This window comes from Macrotis lagotis, chromosome X (assembly GCF_037893015.1).
Source record: "Macrotis lagotis isolate mMagLag1 chromosome X, bilby.v1.9.chrom.fasta, whole genome shotgun sequence".
Classification (NCBI taxonomy): Eukaryota; Metazoa; Chordata; class Mammalia; order Peramelemorphia; family Peramelidae; genus Macrotis; species Macrotis lagotis.
This window is the reverse complement of record NC_133666.1, coordinates 472,309,751-472,333,447: the sequence shown is the minus strand read 5'-3', so window position 1 is coordinate 472,333,447 and position 23,697 is coordinate 472,309,751. Positions and strand designations below refer to the sequence as shown.

General features: G+C 34.9%; 1 protein-coding gene across 8 annotated transcripts in view; it reads right to left on the bottom strand.

Moving 5' to 3' along the window:
* LDLRAD4 (low density lipoprotein receptor class A domain containing 4) overlaps window positions 1-23,697 on the bottom strand; it is a 582,973-nt gene that overhangs the window by 396,135 nt on the left and 163,141 nt on the right. For 2 of the 8 annotated variants that reach the window (XM_074207779.1, XM_074207781.1), the window contains exon 1: window positions 10,889-19,543. The exons of the other annotated variants lie outside the window; for them this stretch is intronic. The gene's annotated coding sequence lies outside the window, so the exon portion shown is untranslated. Of the gene's footprint in view, window positions 1-10,888; window positions 19,544-23,697 lie in introns of those variants that run through there. 8 annotated transcript variants of the gene reach the window in all.

Genomic DNA, 23,697 nt, shown 5'->3' with positions numbered 1-23,697 from the left:
AAATAAGGAGCAAAAATATGGATTCTATCACACAGGATAAAAAGGCTTTCATAGAAAGGTTTCAATCTGTACTAATTAATGTCATTATGGGTCTGAGTGTATCCTCCATTCTCAATGAAACTATAAACTCTTTGTAGGTGGGGATTATGTCAATTTTTTAATGTATCCAATACTATCCAGAATAAGGCTAAGTATTCAATAAATACTTGCTGATTAGCTTTACTTACTTCATTCATTCAAAAACCATTGATTGAGTGCCTGCCAAATGTATAGCACTATTCTAAGAGATGTGAGGGAGGAAACAAGCATTTTTTAATCACCTATTATATTCCAGGCTCTGTGCTTAGTACTTAACAAATACTGTTCAATATGATCCTCAACAGTCCCATGAGGTAGGTGCTATGATCCTGATTTCATAATTGAAAAAACTGAGGTAACCAGACATTAAATGACATGCATAATTTTAACTTGTATCTTCCTGACTCTAAAGCCAGTACTCTATCCACTCTGCCATTTAGATGTTTCCCATTTAGATGCTTCTAAGAAAGAAGTAAATAACACAATACTTGATTTCAAGGATCTTATTATTTTCTTTATGCTTACAAGTGGTACAAATTCATAAAAATGAAAATTAGGCCTATCATCACAAATAATTTTTTAAAATGCAACCTCAGTATCTTAATGTCTGTGCTTTTAAAATTCAGTGGCAAGACACACCTTCACTCACATAAAATCTTCCACATCTAATTGAGACCATAGCAAAGACTATGGACAGTGCATGGAATTGAATTATCAGTGGTTCAAATACTGACAGGAATTACAAAAAGTCAGAGTGTCAAAATGCATTAAGATTCCACCTAAAGGATTGTGCCTGTGTTGTTAATTTGGCAATTAAAATGTTTCACATTTTTCCAAATGAGACTGTATATAATTATAAAGACAAAGGTAGCTTTGAGACTACAACCAATATTTATTTTATTTTTATTACAGTATCACCACTGACACTACATATTTTATCATGGAAATGAGATCTACCATTATCATTGTCAGCTGTCAAAACACTTCCTGAAAGCCAAGGTCATAAGCTAACACTAATCCAAAGATAATGTGATATTTAAAAATGCAAAACTGTCCTCAGAGCAACTCCAAAACTCTTCTGACATGATGCATAACAGGTTTTGTTCTGTTTAGACAAAGCCTTTTTGGTGCTAGAATAATTAAAAGAAAAACACATGAGAAATCTGCATTTTAATTTACACTATCATTTTCTACTGATACAGTCCTCAAAGACTTTCATTAAATGAAGTAACTCACACCCTACCCACCCACCCACCCTCTTTTCTCCATTCTTATTATTCTCAAGTCTTTGAACAGTGTTGCTGCTTGGCATTTTTATGATTAACCTGATAACTCCAATGCAGAGAACTGGTTAGGAACATGATTATTTCAGCCCCCCCCCAAAAAAAAGATGAGTCAAGCTCTCATATCTCAAGGGAAAAAATAGTATTTTTCCAATTAGGCTCTTCTATGAAGGCATAAAAGCATCAGAGCAAGCTCATATCCAGTGATCTACCTCTTTCTCATGTAATTTCCATAATGGGAGCCAGAAGGAACCTTCTTTTCCTTAACAAAAATAAATAATACTAAATCTCACTCAAGAATAATTTATAATGTTTATCATCTTCCTTTTCTCCTATTCCCAATTCTTATTAAATTGTTTTTCATTCTGTTTAGATATATCAGGTTCTTTTCTGTTTTCATCCCCATGAACTGGTCATTTGCTTTGTTCAATTGATCTTCTAAGATATTTCTACAAAAGGTCTAGGTGGAAACATTTGGAAGTCTTTTTGAAATAGTAAAAGTGAAGGTCCATAGACCATCTTAGCAGTTCTCTATAACTCTGTGCATTTCCACTTCCAAATCACCATTAATATTTTATATATGACTCCATGATCACCATAAACCTTTATCATGCTATTCTATACTCCACAAAAATAAATACATTTCAAAGATGCAAAAAGGGATCATTGTTCTTCAGATGACTTTAAATGATAAAGTCATTTAAAATTCAGTATATAAGCCTGAAAAAATTGGAAAAGAAAAAATATTAACTTTCTAGAAACCACTGAGTGTTATAAAACTAATCCAAGAATTTCAGGGGCAGGTCTATTTGTCTTCATTTGTTTTGTATTCCTACAACAGATTCAAACTAAACCAGTCCAACATATAACCACCCTAAATAAAGATGTTGAACTAAAAACAAACAAACAAAAAAAACAATAATAAAACAAAATAAAAAACAAAGTCAAATATGGGTATTGTTTGACACAGTGAGTTTCATTCTCCCTGAAGTTTACACACTAGAAGATACTATGCTTGGGTCACCATTTTAGCAAGATTGATGCCCTTTTACCATTAAGCCATAGTGTAAGCAAGCTTTACCAACTATATGAACCACTCTCCACTCATCAAAATAAGAACAGGCAAGTCTTATTCTGCATTTAACATTATCTAAGTAAAAGTAGATGAGGGAGGGGGGTGGCATTGCCCATAGCTGACATAATATTATCAGAGAAGCCTTTAATGGGAAATATACAACCCATCATTTCACATCTGTCCAAACTGTTGTAACAGGTCTTTTTGGAAATCTGTCATCATCTTCTTAACTGCCATGATAACTCCTTGACATGGATATGAGCAGAGATGACTGAACCTTTTCTATGCCATACAAAAGGTGAGATTACATGTCTCTGGTGCTGGGGAAAGTGTTCTGACTTAAAACCACTGGAGATTGACATTTGAATCTTCTTGCACATACGACAATTGGAAGAAAAACAGGGAAGTGGAATTATGCTGACTTTTCTGACAAAAACTTCCCTGACTACTACCCACATTGAAGTTTAAAATTTAATATCAAGGATCAACCTTCAAAAGTAAGGAGTGGTTGCATTCTTTCAGATTTATTTCAATAAAATGATCAGTGAAAAGCAAACTTAAAACCAGAAGTTTTAAATTTTACTCATAACAAGCACTCAGCAGCAGCAAGGGTTTTTCTTAAGACAAACAAATTATTACTCTTGACAACCAAAGTGCAAACAGGATTCTAATTAAAGCATATTCCCAACAGACATAATTTTTTCATGTCTATGTTGTTCATACCAATATTATTATTTTTCCTGTTTCCATTACCCACCTCTTAACGCAGATTCCAATGAAACTGCAGACTCTCTAAAATCAGTGTTCCCTTCTCCGCAGAAAATCTCTGAATAGTGGAAAGCACATAGCAAACATTCAATAAAGCTTATTGACTAAGTGCCTGAGAAGTATATGGTCTCTCAACTAATATAAATGAAGTAATGGGTAAGAAGAGCAGAGACAGAAATGCCCAAAGGAAACCCTCAGCAATGCAAACTGCTTTCAAGTCCCTGTGCCAACTCTGTCCTAGTGGTAAAGAGAGAACTCCCATCCATCTCAGCTGGCTGCAGTTTCCAGTTAACATTGCTTTGTTTCACAGCCCACCCACGACTCCTGTTCATGTTCACTTTGTGTTTTGTCAGGAGCGGAGGGTTTTTTAGTCACATATGATTTCAAAGGCAGAAGGTGGCCTGAAACAAAATTAATCAATTTCCCACTGTGCCATGGCCACATGTCTGCTTGGCTGAAGAGGAAATCTTTAAACAGAACAAGCAAATTCCCACCAAATTGGAATGTGAGATGAAGTGAGTTGGAGGGAAACTGATGTGGGTGTCATTCTTGTACTTTCCAGGTGCAAAGGGTACAAACTTCCAAATGACTCAGCAACAAACAGATAATGCACTAACAATGTGATCTAGACAAATGAATTACAATTCATAGTATCTTCATCTTTGGCTCTCCAATTCCTGAATTCCCTGCAAAGATTAATTGCTAAGACTTGTTGATGAGAAATTTCTCTTATACACTTCCTTCCCTCTCACATGCCCACCACCCTCATTAAGTCCTTCATCATCCTTTTTCCTGGACTTCTGTGATACAATCCTATTTGTATCTCTACATCTAATCTCACCCTTCTCCAATCCATTCTTCAACCAGGTGTCAAAATAATTTTAAGGCACAAATCTGAACATGTCAATTCTTTGTTCAAAAATCTTCAATAGACCCTCATTACCTCCAGGACAAAAATAAGCTTGACATTTTAAGTCCTGTATTATCTGACTCCAACCTATTTTCTGTAATCATTCATTTTAAACCCAACAAGACTATGAATTGACACTAGGAGCAGTTGACACCCACTTCTCCCTCCATGAATTCATCCGATTTGTCCCCACATGCTTAGAATTCCCATTCCCCACATTTCTACCTTTTGGAATCCTTCTCTTTCTTGGAAAAAAAATAAGAGACTTGACTCAGAGTCAAGAAGATCAAGGATCAAATCAGACTACTGATATTGACTAGCTACGTGGGAATTATTAAGTCATTTATGCCTTCAGATTCAGTCATTTATTCCTCATCTACAAAGTGGAGGAAATATATACATTATACATAGTCCCTTTCCCAAAGAGTCATCGTGAGGTTCATATGAGACAATGGATGCTGAATATTTTGCAAACCTTAAAATAAGATGTGTATTGATTATGATCATTCTTATTATTAATATGCAATATATATGTTAATTGTTATTATTAACAATTATTCACAAATGCATGAGTAACTGAATTCTGACCAGGTAACTAAATGGCAACTCCCAATAACCAGAAGTTATGATCTGAATTCAGAATCATATTTCTTCATAAGGAATGTCCAATATGGGATCTTCTATGAAGAAAATATGGGGGGGGGAGAATCATATAGAATGAGAATGCTCAGAGGGATTGTGATCTTGCATTTGTGGAGGAGGAACCCACACCAATGAAATAATAAATATCAAAGAATGTTATAATGTCAATGAGAATGATAACAATAACACTAATACTAATAATAGCTTGCACTTATATAATAACTACTATATGTCTGGCAATGTTAAGTTCTTTACAAACATTATCTCATTTGATGGTCACAACAACCCTGGGAGATTAACTTCATTTACAGAGGAGAAAACTGAAGTAAATAGAGACTAAACAACTTGCCCAAGGTAGCTAATCTCTAAGGCTAGATTTGAACTCAGGTTTTCTTCTTCTAAGCCCTGTGCTCTATCTATTGCATTATCTAACTCACAGAAGAAATGAAGGGAAATCTACCCTCAAGTCCAATTCCAGAGCATTATCATCATGGCAAAGGGGTTGAGTAATTGGACACTGTGCCAAAAGTTTCTTTCTGATCATGAGCTTGACAGACTGCATCTTTAATCCAGAGGAGACACTTGTTACATTCAAATATCATTACTAGAAGACAGACTATTAGTAAGTGATTTTTTCCCACAGCAACTCATGAAACAGTTAAAAATACAAATTGGCCCTAAGTCTAGGACCCAGCCTTTTTGATTCCATTATTGATCATAGTAGAATGATAGAAAAATGATTGAGAATATGAAAATCACAATTTAGCCTAGCTGGAACATTAATTTAACTATAGGTACTTTCAATGATGGAATATTAGATGAACTTCATCATGTAAAAAGTAATTTCCAAATAAGACTTGCAACAACTCCACTGGTGTATGTCTGAAAAAAAGTTTTAGTGAACCGCAGCTTCCATATTAGTCAATAGTATATTATGTCAGCCAAAACAACTTAGCCTTAAAAGAGGCATTGTTAAAAGAAAAGGGAAGTGATATTTCCACTCTACTCTACACTGATTAGATGGCATCTAGCAAACTGTGTTCAATTCTAGGAAAAACATTTTAGGAAGGAAATTGGCAATGCTGATTCTAAATAAATAAATACATAACCAGTTAAAAGAAAAAAATGAAAGATGGAGAGGCATTATATAAAATGACAACAGTTGTAATCTTGGAAAAGCAATAAAGTAATAACATTGTCTATACATTTTCTAGGAAGTTTTGTTGTTGTTCAGTCATTTCAACCATGAATGACTATTTGTAATGCCATTTGAGGTTTTCATAGCAAAGATACTAAAATGGTTTGCCATTTTCTGCTCCAACTCATTTTTATGGATGAGAAAATGGAGTCAAAAAGGGTTAAATGACAGGTCCAAGGTCACAGAGGTACAATATTTCTGGGGTAGAATTTGAACTCAGGACTTTCTGATTTCAGGCCTGGCATTCTATCTACTCTGCCACCTAACTGCATCCCTAAGCAATTTAACTTCTGCGAAACCACGTGAAGAACCTCCAAATGCCCAGAACCAGCTCTATCACCAAACAGTTGAGCTCTGCCAAATGGAAAGATATGGATGCTAAGGACAACACCATTGTAGATCATAAAGTAATCTGTAAAACATGATGGGGAGAAGCACACAAGTAGTATCCTCTTGCAAAAAATCAAATATATCACCCAAATTGTCAATAAAAACATATAATAGATCATGACCACAGACAGAATAATGTAAAACACGAGGAAAATTCCTTTTTGATTGACATGCCCAATTTTTTGTGAAGTTAAGAATTTACTGTTCAGTAATTAAGGAGTTCATAAGACTGCAGTGACATGTGGCCCACAAGTCTTATAACAGCAATGATAATATTGTTATCATTCTCATTGACATTCTAACATTCTTTGATGTTTATTATTTCATTGGTGTGGGTTCCTCCTCCACAAACGCAAACTCACAATCCCTCTGAGCACTCTCATTCTGTATGATTCTTCCCCCCCACCATATTTCCTTCATAGAAGATCCCAGATTGGACATTCCTTATGAAGAAATATGATTCTGAATTCGGATCATAACTTCTAGTTATTGGGAGTTGCCACTTAGTTACCTGGTCAGAATTCAGTTAATCATGTATTTGTGAATAATAGTTAATAATAATAATTAACAATTATATATTGCATATTAATAATAAGAATGACCATAATCAATACATATCTTATTGGGCACAGTGCCCAATTGCCCAGCCCCTTTGCTGTAATGATAATGCTCTGGAATTGGACTTGAGGGCAGTATTATTTATTATTATTATTATTAATTATTATTATTATTATTATTATTATTACCTTATCTACAGGGATATTATAAAAAACTTCACCAAGATGCTGCTGAAATCAAAAAATATCATGAGTATAATGTTCTACTCACCTAATAATAAGCAATTCTATCCAAAAATGAAATAATTTGACTAGTATTGTTATCTGAGCCTACTCCAGCTCCGTCATTCATTTCTAAGTTCTTATAAAATATCTGTTCAATAATTTTGCTAATAAGACTTAACTTGTACTTTCTCAATCTTATTTGACTGTAAGCTATGGAAAAAAGCATTCTGAAGCTCGTGTCATAACCCTTCTCTATGAAAAAAAAGAACTTTTGAGAAGTCTAGTTACAAATGAATTATGTTATTCATGTGACTTTCAGCATATTCCAAAGGAAAAAACTCATTGACAATGGAGGTAAAATCTCAGACAAGTGACTTGAGGATCATGTTTGTTAAGTTCCCTAGAATGTGTCTAGAAAGTGTTCCCTGAAGATACAAAGGCAACAAAGAAACAGTCCCTACCCTCAAGAATCTTAAATTCTGATGAAGAGTGAGATACAATGGGTACACAGATTAGCAAATACAAGATAATTTGAGGAAGATGAAAACTGGTGTTCAGGAAAAGGTTTTCATAGGAATTGATATGTTAGTTGAATCTTGAAGGAAGAGGAAGATTCAGAAAGTTGAGACGAAGAAGGAATGAATTCCAGGAATAGGAGACAATCAGAGCAAAAGAATAGCAATGGGAAATGGAATGCTGAGAAACATAGCTAACAAGCTTTGCTGGAATATAAAGCAGATGATAGCAGAAGAATGAAAAATCTGGCAAGTCATCTGGAGCTAGATTGTGTTGGGTTTTAAATGCTAAGGGTTGTTGATTTCTTTTTCTATATAGGGTTTTAAGCAAAACCTGGATAACTACATACTGATTACAGTGTAGAAGGGATTTTTTTTTAGTATTTTTATCATTTAGTTGTGTCCATATCTTCATGACTACATTTTAAGGTTTACTTAGACTGAATTGCCACTTCCTTGTCCAAATCATTTTACAGGTGAAGAAACTGGGTTAACAGGGTTAAGTGACTTATCCAGTCACATAGCTAGTAAAGTGTCTGAGATCATATTTGAACTCATCATTCCTGATTCTAAGCCCAGTGCTCTACCTACTGAATCACTAAGCTGAAATCTTTTTAGATGTGGGTTGAACTAGGTAGCCTTCCAACTCTGAGATTCTATGATTTGATCAGGCCGAGTCTAGAGACAATTGGGAGTGATTACAGATTTTAGAGAGGGAATTGACATGATCAAATCTTTGCCTTAGAAAGATTATTTTTATAGCTATGAGAAGGATAGATTAAAAATGGAAAAAACTCAAAGGAGAGAGACTAATAAGAGGATCCTAAAATAGCATAAGCAAAAAGAGATGAGGTCCAATGCTAAGGTAATGTCTATATATGTGGAGAACTGGAGACAAAAGAAAGAAATATTGAAGAGGCTAAGTAGCAGATATAAAAATGGAACATATGTAAGAAACACTATGCAGGTTGATTCATTAAGGCTTGTCAGTTGATATGTGATGTGGAGTGGAGAAAAGTCAGGTTTGTCAACCTGGGTGACAAGAGGATGCTGGTGTCTATAATAGAAATAAAGAAGTTTGAAGAAAATGATTCAAGGTAAGTAAACTTTTTGCTGGAACAAGTTTGTTGCCTTCAGATGAGATTTTTATTTCCCTTAATGGTAGTACAGTTATCCCTCCCACATTGCAGGGGGCTGGGGAAGGGTCACTTAGTGATCTGGAAAATCCCTATAAATTTTTTTGGTCCTCCCTTCATACCAGAGAATAAGTCTAATTTTTTTTCTTTTTCTTTTATAGGGTGTTTACACCTCATGTAAAATTTGTAAAATTTCAGTTAAGTATTTGATCACAGGCTCTGTGTCATCTGCTGATCTTTGTGTGTTGTCTGTGGTTTCCACAAAATTCCCCAAAATTTCACATTTAATTTCTTCTGCTTGCCTTCCATATATCAAAACCATGATGAGAAAAGTCATGAAGTAAAGAGTATCACTATATCTTGTGCTAGTTCATATCAGTAGCCTGAGAAAGGAACAAAAAGCAGAGAAGAGCCAGCATCACCTTGCTGACAGAGCATCAATGCTTTCTTTTAGAAGTGTTATCAGGAAAAACTGCAGTTGAAAAAAGAAGACTAATGCTTTACCAAGTCAGTATCTAAGTGGGTTGTTCACATCACAGGAATGTGTATTTAGAGTTATAAGGGTTCTTAAAGGTCATCTAGTCTTGACTCTCATTTTACAGAATAAAGTTTAAGAATTGTCAGAGCCTGTCAAGTTCCCTCCTACTGTCACTTGAGAAACTAGGCATGGCCTGGTTAAATGAAGCAAAAAAAATAACTTGACACTGTGGGCCAAAGTGGAATAGTGCACAGATTATTAGTAAGGTCCTCTGTCTACTCCATGTCAGACTGCTTTTCGCTAGGGTGATAAGTCTGACAACTTTAATCTGCCCATCTATCATGTTTATTATCAATGTGTCAAACTAGGATGTAAGTGTGGCTGAAACAAGCTCTTCTTTCTATTCATTTCCCTTTCAGACTTCTGATTAAATCAAATTGGAACCCTATGTGTGTTGACAGCAGGTTCTGAAGCTGAAACTCCTTGAAGACTAATGTTGGTGACAATGAGTCAGCCTTTGGGGCACAAGGTCTGCCCTATACTGCCAAAGAATTCAATATATTTGAAAAAAAAATTGTCTACAACTAACAGATTCATGCCAATGTTGACCAGAGTCTATATTTTAGGAAGAAGACTAAAGCCTGCCTAAGAAGAGTTTACTTGGACTCTACTCATGTATTCTAAGTCCAAAATAACAATTGAAAGATCAATCTGGAAGGGATCTCTAGATATTGTTCATGCTATTCATTTGTCTGTATTTAGCAAAGGTGATTTCAAAGTCATACTAGTCCAATATTTTATATTTTGATTTAATTGATAAAGAAAATCAAGTCCACCTTTACTAATTTCTCTTACTGATTCCATCACATGATTAAACTACCTGATTTCCAAATTAGTGGCAATTTTTCTAATTTCTCATCACTGACATTGCTGAGTATGTTCAATACAAGTGGAAGACTATAATATATTATAACATTATATTTTTCTTCCATCCCATACCTTTCCAAAAAGAATGTTCTTTTTGTAGTTCTCTGAATCAAAGGGGGAAAAGTGACATTGAATCAATAACCTCTACACTCCCCAAAACAATCTCAGATGTCAAAAAATTAAATTCTTCATTGTGTTATTTAAAAATCAGATGAGTTTTTTAATCCTTTATTTTAAACTAAATATTCAACTCCGTAACAAGGAGTTAAAAAAAGATATATTCCTGTGGTATTGTTCCTATTTCTGTCAGCCATGGTTTTATTTAGGTATATGTGTTAATTTTTCATTTTAAGATGTGAAGAGAACATTTAATTAACATTCAAAATGACTAATGTAAAAGAAAATATTAAGAGTTAAAGAGCTCTTGTAGCTTTAAATAACAAAAGGCCAATATTTCTTGAAAAGCCAATATTTCCCAATTACCAGTGAGAGCTAATCTCCATTGACAGAAGAAATAACTTTCTAGAATATAATGGAAAACCCAACTAAAATTTGCATTCCCCATATCCACATCCAAATTAGTTTCCCAATTTACTTGAACTATGTGACTTGAGAACTACATATTAAGCAGAAACAAAACTTTAACTATTTCTTCCTTTCTAAAAAAATCTTCTGAACCAATAAAATAATCATCCTCTAGACTCACCTTTGTGTGTTTCAGGAGGGGAAAAAAGTGAAAGTAAAGCACTAATTGGAAATATCATAATTTTAACCTTGCATTCCTCTTCCTTGTTCCCCAACAACTTGACCCAGCAAAAATAAAAACCACACGAGCCATAATTCCATAGTTAGTCTTGTATATTGATGATTCAGTTTTGACTCTGCAGTAAGAGCACAAAATTTTAAATGCTGACAATTAAGTTCTCATACTAGGGAGGCAATCACCAGGAGACTCTGAGAACTAATCAATATTCTTCACAGAAATACAAAGATGGAGAATTTGGAATAGTCTAATTCCATTTTCACCAGAACCTTATCTCTACTAAGTCAACACATGTCTGATAGTAACCTTTATACTCTCAGAAGCAATCAAAACAAATACAACAATGACCCCCAAGAAGAGAACAGTAATAGGACAGAGTTGAAATTCCTCTGTCAGATTCAGCAGCAATAGATCCTATGGCAGGGGTCTATCTCAAATGCTCACAATGGAACTAGTGAGATGAGGGAAGAGGAGGGGGTGGCTAGGTGACGCAGTGGATAAAGCACCAGCCCTGGAGTCAGGAGCACCTGGGCTCAAATCTGGTCTCAGACACTTAATAACTACCTAGCTGTGTGACCTTGGGCAAGCCACTTAGCCCCATTTGCCTTGCAAAAAAAGAGATAGAGAGAGATAGAGAGAGAGAGAGAGAGATGAGGGGAGAGGAAAAAAGGAGTTCAAATGTGATCCTCCCAGGCCAAGCTAAATACCCCTTCAATAAAGCAAAACTTGAGAAACTCATTAACTCCTCATCAAAAACTTTCAGGAAAAGGCTCAGATGGATGATTTTTTAGCAAACTGCCAAAAGTCAAATAAGTCACTTTAGCTCTCAAAGCCTATTTCCTCATGTTCAAAAGAAAGAAACTGGACTAAATAATATCTTCTTAGTTTTTTCTTTCAGTTCTAAAGGTTTATAATTCTTTGATTGAAGTGAGACACTAGAAAGACAGAATGGAAAAAGATATTAAATATTAACAACATTCAGAGAACTTAAAAGGAAGTAGTCTAATGTCATCAGTTTGACTTATCTGCTTCCAGTTTATTTTTTGATACCAAACATCATCAAAGTGCTAGAGAAAAACATGGAACTTAGAAGTTCCTGAGTGACTAGATAATATAGTAATAATAAGATGATAATAATAAAAGTCTATATTATAGAAAGTTTTAAGGTTGAATATCACAACAACTCTCTGAGGTAGGTGCTCATTTTACCACCTCAATTCAAAAATGAGGAAACTGAGGCACAGAAAAGCTTAAGTAATTTACTTAGAATAACACAACTAGTAAATGTCCAAATGGGATTTGAACCCAGGTCTTTCCCACCCCAAGTCCAGAGTTCTAACCATCATGCTATGTTCCTTTTCTGCATGGATCTTATTACATCAGGGGTGTGGTATTGTCTACCTTTATCAGATCCTCCTTCTGATTTCAATTGACCCCATAACAAATAGTCTATAAGGTAATTTTACTCTGGTCATAATGCTATAACTCAGAAAATAACTTTTTCCCTTGGAGTCAACTCTCTCACTTCTACTGGATGGAGTTATCCATAACTATTTCAAAGCTCGATTTTAAACAATACTAACTTACTCTGATGGTTATGGCAAGATAATAGCGACATAGCAAAAGAGCAATTTACCTCTCCCTACGTGCTCATCTCAGAACCTGCTAAGCTTTCTCTGCTTCCAAGTTTTTCTACCGATTTCTCCACAGTCTGTCTATGTCTTATTGTTCGTAACATTGTCTCTATATTCAGGTGTGTAAGATATTGGCAAATAGGGAATTGTCATTATTGTCATTATCCGAACTCCTAACTCTTGACAATTTAATAACAATAATGCCTTATAGTATAAAGTGCTTTATAGCTTTCAAAGCTATACATTATCTTGGTCTATCTTGAGAATGCATCTATGATGAGGTGTCTAGGAATTATTATTCCATTTTAGAAAAAGGTTAATTAGCTTGTTTACCTCTGGTCACAAACCTAGAAGCTGAGGAGTGAGGACTAGAACCAAGGGTCTATTGACTCATACTCCTTTGTTCTTTCCAATAAGCTAAACTATTGGAAAATGGACAAAGAAGCCTCCTGGTTTATTGGGCCAATTCTAAGTCTAGGCACAGCTTCACGAACTACATGGAGGAAAGGATCTTTTGGCAGATTAGGCCAAGTCTATCTCTTGATATATGTCAGAGGCTTGAGCTTCCACAAAGAGTGGAAAGTCTGTTGTTTGGGATCATATACATAGATTAAGGAAAATAACTGAAGCAGAAAAGCTTATCTGGTTTCCTATTATACTCCACCTCAAGCCCTAAGCTCCACCGTGACCAAAGCAATTTTCATCATCATGTGGAACTCCAGTCTTATGTTGAAAACACACAGCAACAAAAATTAAAGAAACTTTTCATTTGGTATTTAACAAAATAAAAATATTTGCTATTTCCTAAAGAGAGACCTGCTAATAAGTAGATCTGACAAAAAACTTATTTACATAAATTTTGCCACATTGTGTTTTGATTTCAAAAATGACTTTTTCAGAAAGCAAATTTGGCATTTTAAATGCATTACAAGTATTTGTGGAAAACTAGACAAGATTTTTTAAAAAAATATCTTTGAGTAGAAGTTAATTTTTCATATAGGATGAGGTCTACAATATTCAGATAAAAATGGTGATGGCAGAGATGATGTTTGTCCTTCATTTTCGAAGAAGACCATGACATCAGGGAAGTGATGCCATGACAAGCAATTTGACAGGCGGAGTTGCCGTGCTAAGTAATCAGTCTCATTTTCTCCTCCACAGCCATTTGGATCCAGTGGGCAGAAAAGAATCAAGGTGATAGGAGATGCCTCTGTATGTCAGGTAGTCAGGGTTAAGTGACTTGCCCAGAGTCACACAACTAGTGAATGTCAGTTGTCTGAGATCAGATTCAAACTCTAGTCCTCCTGCCTCCAAGGCCAGTTCTCTATCCACTACACTATGGTTTAGGAGGCAAACATGATGAAATTGTTACTCAAGTTGATGCATAAAATAAGTTCAAGAAACTCAAGACTGATATAGCAGGAGCTCTAGTCCATACAGTGTCAGTAGTAAAAAATATGAGTCTTCCTGAGATTCTAAGAAATATAAACATTGGTGACAGAAACATAAAAGTGTCAAAGCTGTACCCTCCTATGATAAAAGCTACTCCCAGGTAAAAAAAACAAGAAGGAAAAAAGGTCTAGATTTCCAAGTAATTATTTGACTATTAAAAAAAGAGAAAAGAGGAATCTTCTCATTTTTTTGCTGGTGAATTGATTTAAGAAAAATGTATAAAGTAAATTTTCTGCATAAAAATCAGGATATTAAAATGAATATTATTTGTCTTGTTCAGTGACTTTTTAGGAAAATGGATAGTCCCTACATTTTTTTTCCTAAAGTACATTTCTAAGTCATAAGTTGGACCATCTTGGCCACTACAATATTTAGAAATATATTTTAAAATAAGAAAATACACTTAAAGTATGTCTTTATTATTTACAACCCCAAATACTGGATATTTTGGATATTCCATAGAATTCTATAAGTACAGCATTTCTTAAGTCCTCCTGCCAATTTTCCTAATTATTTAAAAACTATGCATTTTTGTTATATGAAAATATACTATTTCTTTTTTTAAAGAAAAAAATAAATTTAAAATTAGATTTCTGAAGGAAAGAGAAATTTGTACAAGTATATAATGCAGTGGTCTAATATATCAAGAAGAAATTGATTTGGGGGCTGTTGGTGAGTTTTTTTTTGAGATAATGAATTATCACTAGCATGATACAAAAGATGAATGGCATCACCATGTCAACAAGAAGACCACAATAAGTCTTTTATTTCTTTCACTCATTCCCTTATTTGAACTGGATTAGGCTATGTGCCCCATTGTTCTGTTTTCCTCAACCTCCCCTGGGTGACACCAAGAGGAGACCTATCCAATGGAAGCAGTCAGAAAAGACCCATAGAACAGGAACAGGAGTCAGAGAACATTAATGACAGGTTCCATGGTGGAACAAGGTCTACTTTGATCCCCCCATTTCAGCAAGACAGACAGCATTCTTTTAATCCTTAGTCTTTGAGACTAGCCACATTCCCCTTTAATCTTCAATCCTTGCTTCATTAGTGACATTTTACTGCTATACCTCTTTTTATGGCAAAAAGAATTTGTTTGGTGGCAGACAATTCTCGAGATGAAATTTCCCAGAGAAGGGGGAAAAAACAAAACTGTTTTTCTCCTGCGAATCAATAAAAAAAGTTCTGTTCCCACATACTAAGAAATAACATTTTATTGTATTCCAAGTGAAAATTGTTCCAGCAATTTAATCCATCATAACTTTTTTATGAAAAATTTACAGATTAAATTATATTTTAGAAATTTGTTATCAAAATCTTGATAAGGGAAGGGGCATAATAAAAATATTAACTAATTTCAATTAAAAAAAACTTTTATTTAAAGTTCACTACAAGACAGGCACTAAGTTCATTACAAGAGTTACAAAGAAAAATGCTATAAGCTCACAAAAAATTATATTCTAATGGAGGAATGTATTACATACACAAAGAAGCAAATTCAAAGAAATTTCAAGAGGAAGAAAACACTTAGATCTATGGAGGTTGGTAAAGACTCCCTTGGGGTGAAAGGAATGGTACCAGGAGTCAATCCTGAAGAAAAGGTAGGGATCCTAGAAGGCAGAGATAAGGAGGGAGATTATCCCAGGCATAAGAGACAGCCAATGTGAATGGATGAAGATAGGAAAATGGGACTGGCCATAAGAAAGAAAAAGGAGAAAAGATTTTCTCTAAATCTTAGAGCAAAGAGGAGAAACTGAAGAATAATGTTGAGGGTTTTTAAGTTAAGGAGTAAGAGGCTAGCCTTCATTGCTCAGTCAAACAGAAGACAATGTCCTTTGCTGAGAAGAAAGCCGGAAAGGGGAGTGTTGTGGATTTCAGAAGAAAAGAGAATGTCTTAAGTTGCTACTGTGTTAGTTTGGCAAGAGTGGTATTTTTTATAGCAGAATTTTTTAAGTTTCTTAAAAAAGTAGATCCAAATCTAATCTGATTGGACTGATAGGGAAAGTTCCCTTTATATGGTACAAAAGAGTGCTAGGTTTGGGTCAGGGGACCTGGGTTCAAATCCAAGTTAATCATTTCTAACATTTGTGATTCCAGTGACATCTTTAGTGTCTCTAGCTTTTGGTTTTCCAAGACTCCAAAATATTTAAGAATTGAATTAGATGGACTCTAAGGTTCTTTCAAATTTAAATCTATGATTCTTTGATGCAATTGCTCAATAACAATTTTTTTTAATTGAGTAGGAAGTTTCAGTTCCATATCACCCAAAGAGATGACACACAATCAATAAAAATTAGTGGGTCTAATGGCATCATCAGAAAAGCCACAAAGAATTTAAAGGGAGAAATTTTATTGCATGAGAAAGGCAGGAGAGCACTAGGATTAACACAGAAGGGCAAAGGATGAATTGTTTATCACCTACTCATTCTGATATTAAAGGATCATTCCTCCTGTCTTCTCTATTCCCCCTTCTATCACCTTATTAGTCAGACCTTTTTAAATACCTGTCTGAACTATCACAACAGCTAGACAGCAAGTTATATTGCCTTTGCTCTTCTCTCCAATTCATTCTGCTATTGTTTCATTCAGTTTGTGTCCCGACCTTCCTGACTCTGTGAACCACAGCAAACCAATACTGTCTTAGCAAAGACAGTGGAGTGCTTTGCCATTTCCTTCTCCAGCAGATTAAGGGAAACAGGGAAAGTGACTTTTTTGGGGTCATACATGTTGTAAGTGTCTGAGGCTTTATTTGAACTCAGGTCTGTGCCTTCCCAATGCATTCTACACAGTTCTAAAATAACCTTTTCCCTTTGCATATACCTGCTCAAAAATATCTAGTGACTCCCCACTTCCTAATAAAGTTCAAACAGAATGCTCTCCACAATCTGACACCACCATACATTCTCGGAGTAATCTCTTATTCATCTCATCCACATTATCTATACTCCAGACAAACTGGACTGTTCAAAATTCCCTGAATACATCCTTCGACTTTCCTTGCTTTGACTTTGCTTGCGCTACTCTTGGGGCTTGGAACATTCTTCTTTCTCTTCTCTATCTATTTTATTACCATCTATCTTTTAAAACACAATTTCAATACTACTTGCTATAAGAAACCTTCCTATTCCTGCCCCAACCAGGCAATTATATTTTTCACTGCAACTGGATCAGACATTTATTTTCTTCCAGTCCAATCCAATAAACATTTCTTAAGCACCTACAGTGTGCCCAGACCCTGAGCTAGGATTTAGGAATACAATTAATAAAAAAGGAAGGCAATCCTTGCCCTAAAGGAAGTCTACAATCTAATGGGGGGAAACAACACAAAAAAGAGGCAGGGGAAAAGTGATCCACAGAGGGGAATGGGGTACGCAAGGAGTGACAGCAACATTTGAACCCAGATTTGAATTGAGTCCTTCTTCCACTGTACCAGGCTCCTAACTAAATGTATGCAAAATGAATGTATTGTTTAATGTGTCTGAGAGAGGCAAGCATATAAAGGACACATAAATAAAAATGTGAAACTGTGGTTTTTGCTTTCTCTGCTTTTCTCTCTGATATTTGCATCCCTACCCCACACTGCCTTACTCTGACCTGGGTCTGAAAATGCAACAAACAAACTAACAATCCTGGAGCATCTTGGCCCTCCCCATCATAATGAATTCTACAAGGAAGAACCCTGAAATCAAACTGCTGAATTTACCTTTTTTCACATCTAATGATGTGAAATAGATGGAAAACAAAAGTTAGAGTGGTAAAATCATGGAGTGAAAAATATGGAATAACTAAAAATCAGGATTAAGTAGAACACAAATGAATCTTGTCACACACATACATGGAGAATAAAAATCAAGACTGATTTTCACAGAGAATTGATAAAGCTTGGTGTATAAATATGACAAAGTAATGCAGTGACTGAATGATTTCATTTTAGAGTTTTTGTAGGATGAAGTTCTGTCTAATGTCAATTAATCCTTTCTATGATTCATGAAGGGCCTATAAAGGAAATAGCAAATGTAGAGGGGGAAAAATTATGAACATCTATGAAGGCAGTGACTTCAGACTTCCTGATTTCCTCACAAATTTTGATGTTTAAGTTTTTACATTTTCTTATTATGCTGAAATATATTAACATTTTAACAACCTAATTCTGTCAACTGTAAAAGTTTGTGGCTAAGATTAGTAAGCAGAGGGTCCAGAGGGAGGCACAAAGAGAGGCTAATGTCATAGTCATAAAGAACTGCTTAATAGTTGAGAGAGAACATTAGGCAATGGAAGAGGGAATAATTAAATAGCCATTAAGTAACTGGATAAAAATCTGACTAGAATAATCTGTACAAAGTAGTTATTAAGCCTAGAAAAAAAATTACTGCTTCTTAACAAAGTGAAGTCACAAAGCAACAATTCTCAGAATCAAGGTAGAAGATATGTTGAATAATTATATGGGGAACTTACATTGTGTAAATCTTTCCCACATATGAATTCTTAGACCTGTAAGAAATGAAAGCTAAAGTCTTACTCAATAATTGGCAGAAGTCAAGAATCTCTACAGCTCCCTGCTGCCTCTAGGATAAGAAACTATCTCTTCTAGAGCTACAAATATGCAATGCTTTCAAATCAATTAGGGCTTGCTTGTTGACTTCATAAGTATATAAAGGTTAAGTACACGTTGAATGACAAATTCGGTTTATGAAAATGAAAAAACAAATGGGTAGAAAATTAAATACCTTGAACTGTACTTTCCATCAAAAATTCATTTTGGCTCACTGAATTACTCAATCCTCTTTATGTCTGAATACTTATTCCTATCTAAAAACTGTGACTAATAAGAGAAACAGATAATATATAAAATATGAGAAAATGACTATTTCCTTGAAGAAAACCACCCTCGTTCTATATTCATAATCTTAAAATTACCTTTGATTATTGCCTTTTCTTAGTTTCCTTAATCCAAATAGTTGCTGAGTTTTGTTCATTTGACTTCTAAAACGTCTCTTGCCTTCATCCCCTTCTTTCTATTCTCATCTGCCATTTCAAGTCCCTTATCACTTGAACTATTATAGAAAACTAATAATTAATCTTTCTGTCTTCAGTGTCTCCTCCTCTCACAACAATCCCCTCTGTAATCCATCCCTGCCCAAATAAGTCTTTCTAGGAAAAAGTATAGATTTGACCACAACATTCCAGATCAAAAGCTCAGTTGCTCTCTGTTGCCTCTAAGAACAAGAACCAACTCCCTAGTCTATTCAAATGCTTCCCTTATTATGCTTCTATGTAACCATTTTTGTTTAATTTCATACTCTTCATTCCAGCCAAAATAAACAGCTACCTTTATCCCCCTGCTATACATTAAAACAGATCATCTCCCATACTGAAAATGCATTCCCTCTTCATCTCTATCTACTATTAATATCTTTCTCTTCCTTCAAAAGGCTCGGCACATGAACCACTTCTTTGTTGGACACTTCCCTAAACCTTCATTACCTCTATTAAACTTCATTTTGTAATATCTTTATATATATATATATATATATGTATATATATATATATATATATATACATATATATATATATATACACAAATCTTACAACCCTAAACCCAGTTGGATATAAGTTCCTGTAGGAAAGTAGTTCATATAATGTTTTATTTTTGTATTTTTTCATAAATACTAACAGAATAATTTCTGTTTATCTTCAGAAATTGTCTCTATACTGAAATTATAATCCATTTGAAAAATGAGACTACAAAATGAGGCACTGTGGTAGAGTACAACTGAGGCACAGTAGTATAATGGAAAGAGTACTAGATTTGTACCTGCTTAAAACCCATTTATACTTCTTAAAATCTGTATGACCTTGGGCAAGTCACTTTGCTTTTGAGAGCCTCAGTTTCCTCATCTGCAAATTAGGGAGTTGAACTAGGTGAGTTGTAGAGTCCCTTCTAGCTCTGAACTTCATGATCCTGTAATCTATCTCAAGAAAAATTGTGGAATTATCAAATGCCAACATCCTGCTCTAGTTATTCGTGGAGTAGACGGCAAAATAGTTGACAGGACATGAGGTCCAATTTGGTCTGGAAAGGGCTAGGTACGATGGACTGGGTGAGTTTACACTCTCAACCAAGACAAACTCAGTCTCAGGGTTAAAGTTCCAAAGTTGCCTGTTAATTCCTTCCTGGATTGTGGCCAATTTATCTGGAGAACCAAAGTACTCTTTTATGTGAGAAAAATGGGCACGACAGGGAAGATAGTAAGATTATCAAAGTGGAGGAGATGGGAGATGAAGCATGATCTAACATGGAGATAATAAACTAGTTAAATTGGTACTTACTAATCAAGATGGTTCAGCCCCAGATGTGAGCAAAGATGCTAATCATTCTTGTTCTATTAATAACAATAGGCAAACTAGAGCTGTTACTCACTAGATTTAAAAAAAATTTATTTCCAAATTGCTCTCCAGAAAGGTTGGATGAATTCACAGCTCCACCAACAATGTATTAGTGTCCCAGATTTCCCAAGTTCTTTCCAACATTGATCATTGTCCTTTCTAGTCATATTGGCTAATCTGAGAGGTGAGGAATTATGCCCAAAAGGCAACAAAAGTGTGCATACCCTTTGATCCAGCAATACCACCACTGGGTCTATATTCTGAAGAGATGATGAAAAAGGGTAAAAGCATTACCTGTACAAAAATGTTCATAGCAGCTCTGTTTGTGGTGGCAAAGAATTGGCAACTGAGGGAATGTCCATCAATTGGGGAATGGTTTAACAAACTGTGGTATATGTAACAACCCTATGGAACACTATTGTTCTATTAGAAACCAGGAGGGGTGGTAATTCAGGGAAGCCTGGAAAGATTTGCATAAAGTGATACTGAGCAAGATGAGCAGAACTAGAAAAACATTATACATTCTAACAGCAACATGGGAGTGATGATCAACCTTAACGGGCTTGCTCATACCTACAGAGCAGCAAGCAGACACAATTTGAGGTGTCTGTGATGGAGAATGCCATCTGTATCCTGAGAAAGAATTGTGGAGTTTGAACAAAGACCAACGATTATTACCTTTAATTTTAAAAATTGCCTTATTATGTAATTCTGCTATATCTCATACTATATGTTTCTTCCTTGAGGATATGATTTCTCTCTCATCACATTCAACCTAGATCAATCCATACTATGTGAATGATGTAAAGACTAGCAAACTGCTTTCTGTGGGGGGGTGGGGGATGGGGAGGGAAGTGAGATTGGGGGGGAAATTGTAAAATTCAAAATAAATAGAGCCTTTCTAAAATTTAAAAAAAAATTATTTCCCTATCATCAAATCATTCTCTCAAGATAGCAACAGATGCACAAGTGATTTATTCATATTACATAGATGCTACTGACTGCTCCAGGTTTTCTATAAACCAGCCCAATCTTTTCTTTAATCTTTGGATACACATCAAAAGTGGTATCATAGAACCAGGAGAACACTGTACATGGTAATAGCAATATTGTGATGATCAACTATGATTGACTGAACTCTCCTCAGCAATACAGTGAGCCAAGACAATTCCAAAAAACTCATGACAGAAAATGCCATCCACATTCAGAGAAATGAATGAAGTCTAAAAGCAGATCAAAGCATACTATTTCCACATTTTTGTGGTTTGGGTTTTTATATATTTATGAAGTGTTCCCCCTTTTGTTCTTTTTCTTCCTTCACAACATTAATAATGTGAAAAATATTTTTTCAGAATTGCACACATATAACCTATATCTGATTGCTTGCCATCTCACTGAAGGGAAATGGAAATAAGGGAGGAAGAAAAATTTGGAACTCAAAATCTTATAAAAAAATGAATGTTGAAAATTATCTTTACATGTAATTGGAAAAAATAAAATACTATTTACAAAAAATGGTTGCATAGTAAAAACTACACATATGTAAGAATCTAGAAGCAATACAAATTCAGTCATGTAAAAACAAAGGAACAAATAGTAGAAAAGTTATTTTAAAAATGTGTCTTGATATTGTGAGCATTGTTTTTTAATTGCCTAAGTTTGAGAATCAAGGTTCTTCAGCTGATATTCAAGATAGTTTCTTCCTCTGTACAATTGTGATGATTTTTTTTAGGGTTTTTTTTTTTTTGCAAGGCAATGGGGTTAAGTGGCTTGCCCAAGGACACACAGCTAGGCAATTACTAAGTGTCTGAGATCTAATCTGAACCCAGGCACTCCTGACTCCAGGGCTGGTGCTTTTATCCACTGCGCCACCCAGCCGCCCCCTGTGATAAGTTTTTAAAGGGAATTCTTGTTCATATCTGCAGTCACTCCCAGCTTCAGCATTCTATGAAACTGTGACTCTATAAAACTGAATAAGTTAACCACAGGACCATGATTCCTGTTGCCATCTATGTCTGATTAGGTGGAAGCAGTCAGGTTCAGAATTTAAAAAAAAAAAAGTTCTTATTTCTTTGTTTGAAAAATTCTCTTCATATTTGACTGATCTACAAGTAAGGATAAATTGCCACCCCATCATTTGCTAAAATCCCTCTGGGATTTGAGACTTAGGCATAGTTGACATACAAAATGAGCATTCTTTTTCATTCAATTGTCATTTTAAAAAAATAAAAATTGAATTCTATCTGAATCACTGTTGAAAAGAATATATTTATACATGACACATGTTATAAATATTAATACCTTTCTCACTAATTCTTTACTTATTCTTCAGATCTGAGGAGAATGTAACTTTGAAATCCACCTTGAATTTCTTTCTCAGACAGAACCCTTTCAGGACTCAAAGGCTTTAGGCTAGCTGAGCATCAAAAACTTTCAAAAAGCTTAACATCAGTTGTCATGTTACTGTAAGATTACTCTGTCTCAATCATTAGTAACATACCTATTTACTCTGCTTGGGTCTTATGCATTCCCTGGTTTATTTTACCATAGCCTTCAATTATGTTTTCCCTTTCCTCCTCTAACTTAGCTGCTAAAGACAGTAAGAAACAATTCTATTCTCACATGGCAATGTGATGCTTGGTGACTACCAGGGTTCTCTCCAACTTTCACACTCCAGATAGCATTCTCACAGCTAGATGTGTAAAGTAAGTAATCGACTGTATACATTTTTTAGCAATCCCTGCACAATACACCAAGCAAGACTACTGAACCCTACCAAACAAGCATGAATATAAATGCTTTTTCTAGTTATAAACTGCTTTCTTTCAAAGAGTTAGCTCTTTGAAAATGTAAATCTAAGCTTTTACAGAAACATAACTTTTAAAACACCATTTAAACTAAACATAATAAATCTTAGCTATAATGTGGTTGGTTTCATTTATGTTTAGTTTTCAAATATTTCAATGTATTATCTCAACATATTTCTACTCAAAAATCTTTTAAAATTCCAGATTCTTTATTTGTAAAATCAATCAATTAATTGATCAATTAATGAAGTGCCTATTATGGGCAAGGCACTATGCTAAATGGGAATAATGAAGTTGAGAATAACCAATAAATTAGTTACCATAAAACACTTATTAAAAACAATAGCAAGGGGCGGCTAGGTGGCATAGTGGATAAAATACCAGCCTTGGAGTCAGGAATACCTGGGTTCAAATCCAGTCTCAGACACTTAATAATTACCTAGCTGTGTGGCCTTGGGCAAGCCACTTC